Genomic DNA, 16,352 nt, shown 5'->3' on the forward strand with positions numbered 1-16,352 from the left:
AAGATCAGTAATAAGTACATAAAGTCACAAAGTATAGCAAGAATGAGTGCATGATTAGGGAGGATTACATCGGTCGAACTTTACCGGGTGCAATAACAAAAGCTCATTTCTTCTAGTCTCTTTGGAGACAATGAACAAAAGTTTGAAACTGATCTCTCCCTATGTTAGAATGCAAACCAAATTCAAGTCGGTTGTGTTAAGAGCAGTGGACAACTTAAGAAACTGCAAAGCCCAGATTTTATTGAAAACTTGATGAACTTTTTGAGTACATGTTCTATTTGTCCCGCTCTTAGCCTAAACGGTAGAAGGATTTCAATTCAGTAAACCAGAGGCAATGTAGTCATGCCATATTGGTTTTCCATCAAACCAACGAGTATAGGAGTCCCATGATTCCTGTGGCTTGAACTGAGGGACCGTATGGCCCGCTCCCTGCACCGATGACAAAAGGACTATAATTGGCATCACGCAAGGAGATGATTAATACAATGAACGGCACATGTGCAAATAGAAATTGATCGGCTTGAGTGCATTCCAGTAAAACAGAGAATGGAATTGCTTATTTGCCATGAAAGTGAAACAAAGGGGTTTTATCTTCGGTATCAACTACCCAGTGGTCAGGATTTGTGAATTCGAAGTTCAAATAGCTCATCTTCAAACATTATACAAAACTAGTTCGTTAAAGATAAATTGAGCTTCTCAGTAGGATTTAAACACAGACAGCTTTCAATTTGTCCTAGACATTGAGGAAGAACTTTTGACATTGTTTTGTACACTGACACATCTTTCATCCACAGAGATCAAGTAAATATTATCGGCATTATTCTATCGCTTTGTGCCACATTCCAGTTGTTTTGACGGAGCAACCAAAATATGCAGAAAACAGCACACTCGTCATGATGATGTCGTGACCTTGTTCTGTCTTTTCGTATAGCGAATTGTGAGTCTTAAGATATGATTGGTAAGAAAGTTCATTGGTTCCTGACCTTGATAGTTACAAATGTGAGGTTTTGTGGTCATACCCTTGCAGATACCTGAAACAAGTTGGAAAAAGCTTCAATGCTTAGAGCAGTATAGCATAATCACCCACAATGGCCTGTGAGTGAGCGATTTCGACATTTCTACTATTTGAAGGTGAGTACTCGTCAGTAAGATCATACTTTGCAAGTGCCAAGTGTTACGAAAATTCAAATCGGCATTAGCATAAATATTACAAACAATACAGTATTGTAAAGAAACGAAATTGCAATAACAAAGTTGGAATCGATACAAATGAATACCGAGGCTGTGTTTGACACGGTTTCCTTAAAACAGATTCGTTCCCTCCAAGTGCGCGACCGAGGAGGTTTCGTGAACGTCCTGTCTCCCAGGATACAACGGTTGGCAGCGAAGAAGAGAGCACGGCACTTCCAAGCTTCCGCGAACTTGAACAAACTCGAAATGAACACTACCGAAAAACAGTGCAAATGAGAGCGTGTAAAAACAGAGGAATAATGATTTCGATAAAAATAGAACGCAGGGAGAGGAGAGCATTTGGGAATAATAACAGCCGATTAAATCTGTCGTTACAAAATCAATACGAATAACGGACGATTAATTCTGCCGTTATAAAATCAATACAAATAACGGACGATTAATTCTGCCGTTATAAAATCAATACGAATAACGGACGATTAATTCTGCCGTTATAAAATCAATACGAATAACGGACGATTAATTCTGCCGTTATAAAATCAATACGCATGGGAATAACGGTTGATTAAATGCGCCGCACGTTACGAAATTCGTAACAGTTTGAGTTGAAAAATAAATCGAAGGCAAAATTGGGCTCATCGCGAGGCCCACTTTTCGGTCCTGCAATCGTGTACGCGGGATGTGCGCTCGCGCCCAAGTTTCAACTTGTCGGGCGTCGGATTTGCACCCTGCAGCCTGCGCGCGAGGCGAGAGTTTGTGCTATGATAATTACCACTTCAAATAAGTGTAAGCTGTATATAAAGCACTCCATAGCCTTCTTTCTTTTCCGATGTGGGAATAGTGTTTTTCCTCTTCCCACTTCCAACTCAAGGGTGTTCTTTGAGCATCAATTTCTCATTCATTCACCCATCAATTTATCCCATATTTCCAACAATCCCCCACATGAATGAAAATTGTTTTAGTTTTGACTCTGTGATAGTGTTCAACAATTGAAACCTACATAGGATAGGTAGGTATTACCCTTTGAACCTTCCCTTGTGAAAGTATATTTACTTTACTAGTTGTCCAGTAGACATGATGTCCTTGAAGCATTCGGCTTTCTTATGTAAATGAACCATACACTTCACAGGAATCATCTAAACGTTTGTTCGGTTCTCATAGTTATGTTCGTTTTGGCCATGAACATCAACCTGGTTCTCAAGAGTTTCTAAAGAATTTAGCCCTTAAATAATTCTCCTTGAAGCGGCCCCACTTCTCTCTCACATAGGTGATTACTTAATTTTGAGTAATTTGTTTACTCCACTTAAGAATCATTAAAGCAAAATGCTATCCTTTCCATTACAATATCACTTTGTTATTTTATATAGGAATGGTTTTAGGGATAACCCCACAAAGTGATATCACTAAGTTTATATAATTAGGTTGTCCCTTTGAACCTAGATCTTGGGATCTCCAGTCAACTAGGTTGGGTTTCCTTTATACCAACTTATTCTTTCATGGGCTTCGGTCCCATTCCTCTTGTCGATTTCTCAACTAACTCTCTGTTTAACCCTTTGGTTAGCGGATCCGCAATATTATCCCTTGACTTTACGTAGTCAATAGAGATAATTCTGTTGAGAGTAGTTGTCTAATGGTATTATGTCTACGACGTATATGTCTAGACTTACCATTATACATATTACTCGTGCTCTTCCAATCGCAGATTGACTATCACAATATATACTTATTGGTGGCACGGGTTTTGCCATTTTGGAATATCCTCTAAGAAATGGCGTAGCCATTCGGCCTCTTCACCACATTTATCTAATGCTATAAATTCAAATTCCATTGTGGATGCTATAACAGTTTGTTTGGGATTTCCAAGATAGAGGCACTCTGCTAGTGTGAATACATATCCACTAGTAGATTTTGAGTCTTTTATATCGAGATATCCGGTTCGCATCACTATATCCTTCGAGGCATTTGGGTATCCGGTATAATGCAGCCATAATTCGAGTATATCGTAAGTACCTGAATACTCTCACTATTGCTTTCCAATGGTCGGCACTCGGATTGCTTGTATATCTACTTAATTTACCAACCGTATAGGCAATGTCCGGTCTAGTACAACTCATTAAGTACATTAGACTTCCAACAACTCTAGAGTACTCTACTTGAGAAATACCCTCTCCTCTATTCTTGGAAAGATGAAGACTATTGTCTAATGGTGTTCTAGCAATACCGGAATCATTCATGTTGAATTTTTCAAGAATCTTGTCCACATAGTGTATTGGTTTAAAATAAGACCTTCGATGTTCTTGTGATTTTAATTCCTAAAATCATATCGGTAGGTCCCATATCTTTCATGTCAAATCTTGAATTCAACATATACTTGGTAGATTTGATCATTTTATCATCACTACCAACAATTAGTATGTCATCTACGTAAAGACACAAAATGACATAGCCATTTGTCGTCTCTTTAATGTAGACACATTTATCACATTCATTGATCTTAAAACCATTGGTAATCATTGCATTATCAAACTTTTCATGTCATCTTTGCTTTGGTGCTTGTTTTAGGCCATACAATGATTTCACCAATTTGAGACTTTCCTTTCTTGTCCTGGAACTATAAAACCCTCGGGTTGTTCCATGTATATTTCTTCATCCAAATCACCATTTAGGAAAGTTTGTTTTTACATCCATTTGATGTACTTCGAGATTTCGCAATGCTGCAATTGCAAGTATCATCCTAATGGAAGTTATTCTCGTCACGGGAGAATAAGTATCGAAGTAATCTAAGCCTTCTCGTTGTTTGTATCCTCGATCACAAGTCGGCTTTGTACTTATCAACAGAGCCATCTGCTTTCATTTTCCTTTTAAAAATCCATTTGGACTTTAAAGGCTTACAACTGGGAGAAAGATTCACTAGCTCCCAAGTATGATTCTGCAAAATAGAATCAACTTCACTTTTTATTGCTTCTTTCCAAAGAGGTCCCTCGGAAGAATTTACAGCTTACGCATAATTTAATGGTTCCTTTTCTAACAAATAAGTTAGAAAATCATTTCCAAAAGATTTTTCCACTCTTGCTCTTTTGCTACGTCTCGGTTCTAGTTCATGATCGAGTCATGAATTTCATGAGCCGAATCGTGACTTTCTTCATTCATAGTTTCATTCTTTCGTTTAGATGAACTTGATCCATCATTGGATTTACAAGGAAATACATTTTCAAAGAATGATGCATTCCTAGATTCCATGATCGTATTCTTGTGTATAACGGAATTTTAGATTCATGTACAAGAAATCGATATGCATTACTGTTATGTGCATAGCCTATAAAGATACGATCCATTGTTTTAGGACCTATCTTTGTCTTCTTTGGTGTTGGAACCGCCACTTTTGCAAGACACCCCCACACTCGCAAGTGTTTGTAGGATGGTCTCCTACCTTTCCATAACTCATAAGGGGTTTTATCCTCTTTCTTTCGAGGTACCTTATTTAAAAGGTAATTGCTTGACAATATAGCTTCTCCCCACATATTTTGAGACAAACCTGAATTTAGTAATATCGCGTTCATCATTTCTTTCAATGTGCGATTTTTACGTTCAGCAACACCATTTGATTGAGGAGAGTAAGGCGCAGTTATTTCATGTATAATTCCGTGTTGTGCACGAAATTCACCAATTGGTACTTCGTACTCGCCACCTCTATCACTTCTCAATCTTTTAATTCTCTTATTAAGTTGATTTTCAACTTCATTCTTATAGAGAATAAATTTCTCTAAGGCTTCATCTTTGCTTTTAAGCAAATACACATAACAGTATTTAGTGTTATCATCGATAAAGGTAATAAAATATTTATTACCACCTCTCGTTGTACGAATTTCAAATCGCAAACATCACTATGAATTAATTCAAGGGGTTCGGTGTTTCTTTCAATTGTTTGAAATGATGATCTCGTTAATTTTGCCTCAACACAAATTTCACATTTATGTTTTGAATCAATTTGAAATGAAGGTATATGTTCCAAGTTAATTAATCTACGCAATGTATCATAATTAACGTGTCCTAGTCTACCATGCCATAAATTGGAAGACTCAAGCAAATAAACGGAAGACTTATTATCTTTATTGATAATTGTCATTACATTGAGCTTAAAAAGCCCATCGTTACATATCCCTTCCCACATACATTCGGATTTAGACAAAATAACTTTATCTCGACTCAAATACCATACGAAATCCATGCTTGTTCAACGAGACCCGAAACCAGGTTCTTTCGATTTCGGCACATAAAGAACATTGTTGAGAGTTAGCTCTTTTCCGAGGTCATCTTCAGCAACACCTTCCCTTGGCCTTCGATGAGAAGAGGCGAGTTTCCCATAAAAACCTTTTCCCCATTAATTGGTTCAAGATTTGTGAAAGTGTCCTTATTGGAGCATATGTGCCTAGTAGCACCGGTGTCAATCCACCATTCCTTCGGATTGGACCCAACTAAGTTTACTTGAAACCATTGCGTAAAGGTTTATGTTTGACACGTCTTGAGCGATGCCACTCACAATATTTGTCTCATAATTCTTCTTCTTCAGTCTCGCATTCCATAGATCTATGCCCCATTTTACCACGTTGAAGCATTTTCCTTGAAACTTGTTCTTGGAAACTCCTCCTTTTGGTCCCAACTTTGGCTTGGCAATCTTCTTGTTCTTGTGGCCTTGCCTAAGCTCCACAACATTTGCCTTAGTCTGTAGTCGGATTGAACCCTTTGCGTTCAAATCCTCTATTGTCTTCTTCAATTCGAAGTCTAACAATCGGCTCTTCCGGGTTCATTTCCTTTCGCTTATGCTTGAGATAGTTTTTGAAATCCTTTCACCCGGAGGTAGCTTTTCAATAATAGCAGCCACTTGGAAGGTTTCACTCAAGATCATTCCCTCCCAGAATTTCATGCAAGATCACTTGAATTTCTTGCACTTGACTGATCACGGTTTTAAAGTCCACCATCTTATAATCAAGGAATCGATCGACAACAAATTTCTTTGCTCCGGCATCCTCTGTTTTATATTTTCGGTCCAAGGCTTCCCATAACTCCTTTGCGTCGTTTTTGCACAATAGACATTGTACAATGAGTCATGTAGGCCATTCATGACATAGTTCCGACACGGGAAGTCGAGTGCTTCCATGCTTCAACGGCGTTGAAGACTTGCTTATCCGTTTCTTCATTGGATAACTTAGGAGCTTCCTCGAGTCAAGAATCTCGCAAGATTCAAGGTTGTTAAATAAAACAGCATCTTTTCTTTGCCACCTTTTAAAGTTCGATCCGTCGAACTTTTCGGGTTTCTCACCATGGTGGACGAAAACAGAAGGAACAGAGGATGAGGCGGTTGGACGGCGAGGCATAGGCGAGTTTTTGGCGATGTTGTCGCAGCCACATCGACACCATCGTTTCCTGCAGCCACATCCACGACTTCTTTACCAGTAGCCATTTGAATTTGTAAAAGCGCGAATCTGTTTTAAGATTGTTACGAAAATTCAAATCGGCATTAGCATAAATATTACAAACAATACGAGTATTGTAAAGAAACGAAATTGCAATAATAAAGTTGGAATCGATACAAATGAATACCGAGGCTGTGTTTGACACGGTTTCCTTAAAAATGTTCGTTCCCTCCGAAGACGCGACCGAGGTTTCGTGAACGTCGTCTCACGAGGATACAACGGTTGACAGCGAAGAAGAGAGCGGGGGCACTTCCAAGCTTCGGCGAACTTGAACAAACTCGAAATGAACACTACCTAAAAACAAGGTAAATGCGAGAGCGTGTAAAAACAGAGGAATAATGATTTCGATAAAAATAGAACGCAGGGGAGAGGGAGAGCATTTCGGGAATAATAACGGCCGATTAAATCTGCCGTTACAAAATCAATACGAATAACGGACGATTAATTCTGACGTTACGAAATTCGTAACAGTTTGAGTTGAAAAAATAAATTAGAAGGCAAAATTGGGCTCATCGCGAGGCCCACTTTTCGGTCCCGCAATCGTGTACGCGGGATGTGCGCTCGCGCCTAAGTTTCAACTTGTCGGGTGTCGGATTTGCACCCCTCGCGCTGCGCGCGAGCGAAGAGAGTTTGTGCTATGATAATTACCACTTCAAATAAGTGTAACTGTATATAAAGCACTCCATAGCCTTCTTTCTTTTCCGATGTGGGAATAGTGTTTTTCCTCTTCCCACTTCCAACTCAAGGGTGTTTTTTGAGCATCAATTTCTCATTCATTCACCCATCAATTTATCCCATATTTCCAACACCAAGTAGTACTGCAAAAGACGGGCTGAAGTAAGAACTTACCCAGCGACCTGCTCGTTGGAGATTTACGACCTCCATTCGTCGACAATTTTGCATCCGAGTGACCTGGTCCATGCTTCAGTGCCAGTGTAAAGGTACGCGTGAATCATGATCTCCACTGAGAACAGATAAAGAACGTCAATTAATGACAATTAAATGAAAAAGACGCGACCATTATACAAAGATTGAGGTAATGAATTTGTTGGACATCACTACACAACTTATTATGCATCTAAACAGCATCAAATAGGTTAACTGATAAGTTAAAGTTACATCAATCCAATTAGGAATAGCATGGCAAGAAGAGATATCTCTGTAATGCAGAGGGCATGATTATCACATTTCACCTGTATATAAGTGCCCTGTATCCCTCAGAAATCAAACTTTCGTGATACTATCAGCGCATATCTCTCAAGGCCCCGCCACACTTGCCTATTACGTGTAAATTAAGCATATGTCCGATTAAATAACTGGAAGCTCGATATTTATTTGGCAAACGAAAGCAAACAATTCAACATATTGCCGATGCTGCGTGGAGCTTCTTGAACTGCTTCGGCATTTAACCATGCGATTGCGATGACTTCTCTTGACTGCTTGAGTGGTCTTTTTAGGTTGTCCATCTAATCATCTGAGTGGGTTTATAGGTGACTTCTCTTGACTACCTTAGTAGGTTTTCGGGTTGTCTATCCAATCATCTAAGTGAGTTCCCAGATGACTTTTTCTCAACTACTTGAGTGGGTAGGACCAATAATCTAAGTGGGTTGACAGATAACTTTTCTCAACTACCTGAGTGGGTTTCTAGATTAGTTATCTAAATATCTGAGTGGATTTCCAGATAACTTTCCAGAAATTTTCAAGCCTTTCAAATATCTGGGTGGGATTCCAAATACTTGGCAGGTATTCAAAAACTGTTCCGTACCCCTAGTTTATTTTCCCGAATCTTCATGTAAGTAACTGCAAAAATGTTTTCTATCTTTGCATTAACATTTTCATTTTCATATCATATTAGAAAATAGGTGTGGACTCATTGAGATCCATATCCTAACAAAAAAAAAAAATCATCACATTGTATTCACAATAATCAAAATTTAGGTATCATTTTTATCTTTGAACAAAACCTCTTTGAGCTCAGCTGTTGACACCTAAATTCTAGCGATCAATTTAGGTATTTATTATATATAAAAATTAGGAATCGATTGTGACTCAAAAACAAAAAGATCAGTTAAATTGCATACAGATTATTATGAGTATTTTAATATTTATCGGACCGGCGATGAATGGACTCAAGTGAGGGAAGTTTTGAGCTTAACCGCAGCGCGTAAGATTTTGTCAAACCTACGATGTGACCAAAGCATGCGGATATATATGATTTTAAATAAGGGTTAAAAAATATATGGAGATCTTTATTGGGCGCCAAATATTCGGTCAACATGAAGGAGCAGGAAGGCTGACCATTCTATGAGCATGTTTACGGCAATATTGGGTCCAGCTTGAAGGAAGATGCAGGATGACTTTCTGTTGGAGAGAACCGGGCCAACAATTCACCAAGAACCAAGCCCAATCAAAGATAAATATGTCTCTCACAATTAAATCGATCGAAATCAACTTAATCCTAACAATAACTAATAATATTCTAGCAATATAAGGAGACAAATGCAACGACACCAAGATTTAACATGAAAATCCAATGAGGGAAAAATCACGGACCGTCCCAAAATCTTCCACTAATCGCCAAGAATAATATAATACACAAAGTTCTTATCTAGTCACACACTAGAGGCACAACATCAATAATACATCAATATTTCCATCACCAAAAAGTAGATTTACAAAAATGAAGAAAAAAAATCCTAATCGCGAATGGAGAGTTCGAAGGAGATTCTCAACGAACGAAACCGATCAACTCATAGCCCTCGGTCCCACGAACAACATACTGAAATTTGACCCAATTCCAATAACGTTTGCCCTCGAATCGGAATCACAAGGCTCAGTCCCTTTTCTTCCTTTTTCTCCCCTGTTCTCTGGATGCTTTTGTTGCCTTTTTTGACTTTTTGACTTTTCTTCTTTTCTCTTTATTTTAGTCGGCTGGGCCCCACTAATGAGGCGGACCCAGCCCAGCCAACACTTTCCACTATCAACTCCATCATCTCTCCATGAATTAATAGGAAAATCGAGGCATATAAAAAAGAAAAGATAGAAACGAGCAAGCCGACGAATTTCGGTGGCGCCGCCTGTCTCCTGGCCTCATCCTGTCACGCCTGTGAAGCTGCTCCAACTCCGGCGATCCTCCCTGACGTTCCCAGCTCGCTGCTCAGCCCGGCCGTGACGTCATTCCATGCCAAGCCGCGCTTGACGTCTCCCTGCGCCGGTTTCCTTCACAGCCGCTGCTGCTGTCCACGACACGTTCTTCCTTAGACCGACGATCCCACAGCAATTCCGGCGATCTTTCAGTCCAGTGCGGTCATCCGATGACACCAGCAACGTCCAGCCTTGTGCCTCTGCTCCCGCCGCAACTCCCTGTGCTGCCTTGAGTTGCGACACCTCCGAGCCGTTAGCTATTCCAGCCCTGGTCAGAGCAGTGAGGAGACTCTCCTTGGTGTTCTTGGTTCAGTTTTGTGCAGGTTTTCTCTAGTTACCGAGTTTCCTCAAGACGTATCCCTAAGCAAAGCCGGAACCCACTCCTTGCCAAGCTGTGAATTTCACTGGTTATTAAGAGTACCGCCGCGAGCCATCCAGCAAACCTTGACCATGCTCCCTTTGGCCGAGGTACCATCCGTGAGTCCCACCTTGCCCTGAATCCGAGCCGATTCCATTGAAGTTCAAATTTGGCAACATTATCCACAAAATTAGGTAAAATACCATCCAAATTTGATTAGGATATTTTATTACCTAATATATATTTATCAATATCTAACATGCATATTTTGAGTGATAGATATATATCGATTCGGATTTATCTCCTAGTCCGCAACACGATATAATCTTTTTAATCCATCTATGAGCCCTTAGATAAAATTATTAGATTGTGCGGTTAGAAAATTTATCTTGATCTTTAAGCCTTAAGATTAGGATATTGACTCTATTTTTGCAAAAATTACAAGTTGAGATGATGTTTTCAATTTTGAATTGTCGTTATATTTGGTGGATGATATTTTGCTTATCTTTGATTACTTTCTTCATTTATAAAAATTACAAAACTTGCATCATAGGTTAGATTTCATGTTAGGGTGGATTCTAGAATAAATTAGAATAGACTTTTAGATAGATTTCTCCTTAACATATAGGATAATTTAGATAACTAGTATTGCATACCCCTAGCTACGATGGGGCATATATTGGCCCGCCTCCCTTTTCCACAAAACACAGAAAAAGATTTACTCCTCAATCACCAATCACAATGAAAACGCCACAATTCTCCGACAGCTTTCTACCAGGCATGAAAACAAACGCTTTGTGTGTACTCAATTACACAAAACATGTAGAACCACATACACCTCGCCTCAAAATATTTGTATAAAATCATCTATTAAACTAATCAAGCAATCCCGTAACAGCACCAAAAGTATCACCATACTCCAGTTCAAAGGAGTAAATGGGGACTAACTTCAGCAATCAAAGTAACGGGGAAACACTCGAGCACCGGCATCACCGAGCTCCAACAAGTCGATGCTGAAGGAGCATCTCCTTCATTGGCACGCAACCAGCAAAGAACATGACAGCACGAACGAAACAGATCGTCCTCGTTACGGTCAGGGGGTAGTCAGCGACCTTGAATGAGAAATGGATGAAGAAGGAAATCAGTGAAGTTGATGCGATGAAGAAGGAGAAAACTCCAATGAAGTGGATGTTGGGGGAAAATCAAGTAATCGAGAAGAAGAATGGAATCAGACTTTGAAGCATGATAACACTCTCTTTAAGAAATTATTTGCCCCACAAATGTTGCTAATGGTTACTGGCAAAAGTTTTCCATGATACAACAAAGTCTCAATGAGAATACCAGATAGCATAGGACTCTCAAAAAAGAAACAATTGAAAACAATGATTGTATATGAAACAAACGAAAAATGGAAGAAGATGATCTATTGAACAGAAAAATATGTATGAACAAATACGACCTTTGAAAGGTTGTATCTATCTGAAATAACCACTAATAGGTAACCGCCAAGTGGGACAATGCACCTCTTTGTTTGTTTTACAAACAAACTACTAACAATCCCCTACTTGATTTGTAAAACAAAAATAAAATAAAATTTTAAAAATATACGGCCCAAATTTTCACAAGATTAATATGCGTAATAATAGAATCGAACAAACCGCACATATACTAACATTTTGTTTGAATGAGAAGTTCTATAATTTACTAAACACTATTATGGCCTTGTGATTGTTCCTATTTCATTAACTCTCTAGAAAGTAACCCTAACTTTCGTGAGAAGTGGCACCACTTCTAAACTCACATAGGTGAAGTATCTACCATGTGTTTCTATTACTAATAAACACATTACTAAATTGCATTATACTTCATTAAGAATATAACTCAGCCTACATAACGTAACAGACGATACTGACTTCTCATATCCAAGCTCATGTCAATATCAAACAATCACTTTCTGTAACTTGTTCTTACCCATTAAACCTTATAACTAGTAATATAATAGTATTAAGTTGAGTTACCATTACTAATGATTTTGGTCAAAGGGTTTTAGCCCCATTTCTTTTGAGGTCATCTTTACCACATCTCTTGGTAAAGCCTTTGTAAAGGGATCAGCTAGATTCTTGCTTGACCTCACATAGACAATTGTTATGGTACCATCTTGAATCAATTGTCTCACATAATCGTATCTTAGATTGATATGTCTAGACTTGCCCTAATAAGTACTACTATAAGCTCTTGCCATAGTAACCTGACTATCACAATGGATAGAAATAGGAGGCATAGGACTAGACCACAATTTGATGTCCACTAACAAATTTCTAATCCATTCAGCCTCTTTCCCAGTTGTTGCTAAAGCAATGAATTCAAATTCTATTGTTGAGTGAGTTATACATGTTTGTTTATTGCTTGCCCAAGATATAGCACATCCACCTAATGTGAAAATCCATCAGGAAGTTGAATGTTTGTCATCCACACTAGTGATCCAACTAGCATCGGTGTATCCTACTAATACAACCGGATAATCATTATAAAACAATCACAAATATTTAGTTCTCTTCAGATAATAAAAAATTCCAGTAATAGCATTCCAAATTACTTGGATTACTAGTATATCTACTCAACTTACACATGGAGAAAAGCAATATCAAGTCTAGTACAATGCATTGCATACATTAAAGACTCTATAGAACTCGCCTATTCAAGTTGTGCTATTGCTCTACCATTATTATAATTCAATTGAATATGGAGTACTCACTTCTTTGAAACCAAGATGTTTAAATTTACTTAACATTTTTTTCAACGTAAATACTTTGGTTCAAAGAATAACCCCCGCTATGTTTTCTAACTTTAATACCCAAGATATTATCTCCTTCGCCCAAATTTTTCATTTTAAAAATGGAAGTTAGATACTCCTTAGTCTCAATAACTCCAGTCATATTTGTTCCAAAAATAAGCATATCATCAATGTATATGCAAACTAAAACAACATAATCTTTAGTGAATTTAGAATAAATACACTTATCAGGACTATTGTGTTTGAATTCATTGACAATGTGACTGAATCAAATTTTCCATGCCATTGCTTAGGTGCTTGTTTAAGCCCATAAAGAGATTTAACCAATTTACATACTTTCCTTTCATTTCCATGAAGAATAAAACCCTCTAGTTATTCCATATAAATTCCTCATTTATATCTCCATTCAATAATACAGTTTTGACATGCATTTGATGAACGCAAATATCATATATGGATGCTAAAGAAAAAAAAAATTGAATAAATGTTATACGTGCTACAAGAGCATATGTATCAAAATAATCTATTCTTTTTTTTGTCTATACCCCTTGGCCACTAACCTAGCCTTAAAAGCTTGGATAGTACCATTAGAATTGTATTTTCTCATTCTGTGTCTTCATAAAATTTATGACGTTTCTTGACTATCAAGTTCTGGTGATTTTTTGGATTGAAATCATTACCCTCCACAACATTCACTTTGGTCTCATATAAGCTAAAATTATCATGTAAACGTGACTCTTCCACACTTCAAAGATGTTTTTGAATTTGGTCCAAAGTGAAGTCCTCTGACTTGTGCAGCATCCTTTTTCCATAATCTTTCCAACTTGCAGGCAATTTTGTAATAATTGCTCCAACTTGAGAGGATTCTAGAATGTTAATCTTGAGGGCACGAATTTCGCTGACAAGCACTTGCAATTCATGGACTTGCTCCAGAAAGAGTTTATATCAACAAATTTAAAGTTAAAATACTTTTCAATCAAATATTTATTGGTACCTTGCTCCTCTGCCTTGCACTTTAATTCCAGTGCATTCCATATGTCTCTAGCAGATTTCATCTATCACGCCCCGAACCCCATCTAGGGCACAACACCCTCTACTGGTCCTTTTAAGCGACAGCCCAGGGTATCGCCGACCTCACTTATAAACATCAGAGATTTAAATCAACAGCGGATAACCCAATTATACCCGGACAATTTAAAACTGGGGAAACATTCAGGGAGAATATACACATATTCCTTTCCATTATCGAACTTATAAAATATTTACAAGTTACAACCATCATATACAATTGCACACCGTATTACAAACCACTGACAGCAAAAAGGGTTCGATGACCTGGTATTCTAACCTCAAAAATGGTACTCTTCCAAAAACCTATTCTCAACCCCGGTACTAGCCCCTACGCCCCTTACTCGGCGTCCACTCTGAGTCCGACTCCTCGTCGTCTGAATCTGAACTCCCCTGAACGGTCTGGTCCTCCGAGGACTCTGGCTCTGCCTCAATCTCAATCGGATGATTAATGTCTCCCGATTCGGCTGGAACTTCATACTGATCCTCCTCAGCCGGTCCCCCAAAGAAGTCGTCCTCAGGTACGAAATTGGGATCCATAAACTGCTTGTACGGGAGTATATACTCCAGTTCCTCCTTAGGCTCCTCAGACTCATCAGGCTCACTCTCGGGTTCTGCCTCAGACTCTACCTCCTCTGGTTCCTCCTCGGGAATTGGTTCTAAATCTATGTCCATCGGGTCGAATTCTACTTGCGATCCTTCGGGCTCGGGTTCGTGCTTAGCCCCTGAAGATCCTTGTGCTGTTGGGGCTGGATGCAATCCAGATTGCGCTAAACTAGTTTCCGCACTAGTCAATTCCCCGTCTATAGGGGGTATGGCAGACGAGTCCCAATCCCCAACCAAATCAAAAGGAACATCAAAACCCCTGATGGGCCCGAACTCATCAATTCCATCCCGGAAAAACCAAGCAGTGTATACATGGGTCTCCCATAAAGGTAGTCCTACTTCTACAAATACCGTGGTACTGTGCTTAATCCAGGTCATGTTGTCGCCCATAGGAAACTCTGTAACCTCATACTCGGTGTGCATTGGTACCCCAAAACGTTCCGGCGGCGGCGGCGGCGGGGGATTCATGGTTCCTGCCAGGGTTCTGAAATGTTTGGTTGCAACAACCATAAGAATATATCTCAGTAAGTACACCCCTAAACCCCACCTAAGCTATCACGTACCTCCAGACAATTACGAAATATAATCACACACACACTCATCATATAGCAGACACATCAATTGATCTTACCTGGCCTATCCTGCTTGCACCCTGCACGTTAGTTGCAATCACAATCTATGCAATCACATGCATGCTCAATTCTCATTCTTGCGCATTCGTTCCGGTCTAACCACATCTTTTCCACACTCTCGCCAGTGGCCCGCGTTACAGTACACGCCTTAGGTCCACTGCGACAAACTTATCACAACACTTCAGGGCCTGCGTTACAGTACACGCCTCAGGCCATGTATCTCGCCCGCGTTACAGTACACACCTCAGGCTCAACATCTACCACCTACTGCACAACGCGCGTTGAAGTACACGCCTCAGGCTGGCAGTCTTCCGGTAATACCGGGCATCGTCCCGCGTTGAAGTACACACCTCAGGAAGGCACAATTTTCACGATCGCACATGCCACACCACATTCACTCTCTTGCTCATGCACATGCTCAACAGTTACTTGCCACTCAATCGGCCAGTCACACGTGGCCTGAGCACGCATCAATTCACACACAATTCATGCTCACTACGCATTTGACATGCCCAAGTTAACAATTCATTCAGTCTGGCCCAAGCGTGCACACAATAGGCATATTTCAATCAATTAATTATGCAACCACGCACCCAATTTCATCACCACAATTCAGTCATATTTCAAACACACATTAAACACACAATTTGCCATTTTTCCCCAACCAAACGGCGGCAAATCAATTCCGGCCCTTCACGACATTTTCTCACAATTAATCGCCAGTTCTAAATATCCAAATTTCATCCCGATCAGTACATCACAGCCCATTGAACAGCCAATCACAGCCACCTATTGGCCTCGAAATTTCCATTAAAAATGTCCCGAATTCAATCCTAGGCCCGCTAATCGATTCCGCATCCTAATCGTACAATTTCACATCCACATAAATCCGATTTCAACCTAAAATCACCCGTCGATACTCGATGTCCTAGATTGGGTTTAGGGCGCGACTTACCGAGCCCTAGACTATCTCGGCTAGAGCGATAAGTGGCGGCAATTGGCGGGGACGGCGGCGAACGGCGCGGCTTGGCTCGGCGGACGGCGATCGGCGCACGGCTGCGGCACGGCTTCCTTGCCGTGGGTCA

The 16,352-nt window shown here is 39.6% G+C and overlaps 1 long non-coding RNA gene across 1 annotated transcript; it reads right to left on the reverse strand.

The window, feature by feature from the left end:
* Positions 1–1,007: 1,007 nt before the first annotated feature.
* LOC115663387 (uncharacterized) lies at positions 1,008–7,906 on the reverse strand. The gene is made up of 3 exons (XR_004003432.2): positions 7,859–7,906; positions 7,515–7,629; positions 1,008–1,031 (listed from the first exon to the last, which is right to left on the reverse strand). It is a non-coding gene; the product is annotated as an uncharacterized LOC115663387 (long non-coding RNA).
* Between the last annotated feature and the right edge of the window lie 8,446 nt (positions 7,907–16,352).

This window comes from Syzygium oleosum, unplaced genomic scaffold, assembly GCF_021117445.2.
Source record: "Syzygium oleosum isolate NSW1041296 unplaced genomic scaffold, Sole_v2.1 Sole_v2.27, whole genome shotgun sequence".
NCBI classification, from domain to species: Eukaryota; Viridiplantae; Streptophyta; class Magnoliopsida; order Myrtales; family Myrtaceae; genus Syzygium; species Syzygium oleosum.